The sequence below is a fragment of the Callorhinus ursinus genome, unplaced genomic scaffold (assembly GCF_003265705.2).
Source record: "Callorhinus ursinus isolate GAN/ISIS: 27379988/994484 unplaced genomic scaffold, GSC_fseal_2.0 scaffold12, whole genome shotgun sequence".
Classification (NCBI taxonomy): Eukaryota; Metazoa; Chordata; class Mammalia; order Carnivora; family Otariidae; genus Callorhinus; species Callorhinus ursinus.
Genome location: NW_027397074.1, coordinates 64,312,331 through 64,313,688, shown reverse-complemented (window position 1 = coordinate 64,313,688; position 1,358 = coordinate 64,312,331).

Below are 1,358 nucleotides of genomic sequence, written 5' to 3'. Positions count from 1 at the left end.
ATCTGGGGGTGTCTTTGGGTCTAAAATGAGTCTCTTGTAGACAGCATATTGATGGGTCTTGTTTTTTAATCCAATCTGATAGCCTATGTCTTTTGATTGGGGCATTTAGCCCATTTACATTCAGGGTCACTATTGAAAGGTATGAATTTAGTGCCATTGCATTGCCTGTAAGGTGACTGTGACTGTATATTGTCTGTGTTCCTTTCTGATCTATGCTGCTTTTAGGCTCTCACTTTGCTTAGAGGACCCCTTTCAATATTTCTTTTAGGGCTGGTTCGTGTTTGCAAATTCCTTTAGTTTTTGTTTTTCCTGGAAGCTTTTTATCGCTCCTTCTATTTTCAGTGACAGCCTAGCTGGATATAGTATTCTTGGCTGCATATTTTTCTCATTTAGTGCTCTGAAGATATCATGCCAGTCTTTTCTGGCCTGCCAGGTCTCTGTGGATAGGTCTGTTGCCAATCTAATGTTTCTACCATTGTAGGTTACATATCTCTTCTCCCGAGCTGCTTTCAGGATTTTCTGTTTGTGTCTGAGACTCATAAGTTTTACTATTAGATGTCGGGGTGTTGACCTATTATTATTGATTTTGAGAGGGGTTCTCTGTGCCTCCTGGATTTTGATGCCTGTTTCCTTCCCCACATTAGGGAAGTTCTCTGCTATAATTTGCTCCAATATACCTTCTGTCCCTCTCTCTCTTTCTTCTTCTTCTGGGATCCCAATTATTCTAATGTTGTTTCATCTTATCGTATCGCTTATCTCTCGAATTCTGCCCTCCTGATCCTGTAGTTGTTTATCTTTTTCTCAGCCTCTTTATTTTCCATCATTTGGTCTTCTATATCGCTGATTCTCTCTTCTGCCTCATTTATCCTAGCAGTTAGTGCCCCCATTTTTGATTGCACCTCATTAATAGCCTTTTTGATTTCGACTTGGTTAGATTTTAGTTCTTTTATTTCTCCAGAAAGGGTTTCTCTAATAACTTCCACGCTTTTTTCAAGCCCAGCTAGTATCTTTAAAGTCATGATTCTGAACTCTAGGTCTGACATCATACTAATGTCCGTATTGAGTAGGTCCCTGGCAGACAGTACTATCTCTTGTTTTTTTTGCTGAGGTGATTTTTTCGTCTTGTCATTTTGTCCAGAGGAGAATAGATGAATGAGAGAACAAAATGCTAACAGGTTAACAACATCCCCAGCAAATATACTCTATAGAAATCAAAAAAGACCTGAAACCAGGGGACAAGAAAGGGAAAGAAAGGAAAAAGAAAGAGAAAAAAAAGAAAAAGAAAAGGATAAAAACAAACAAAAACAGAATAAAACAAAAAAAACAGAATATAATCAAATATGATCAGGCTAGTGCCT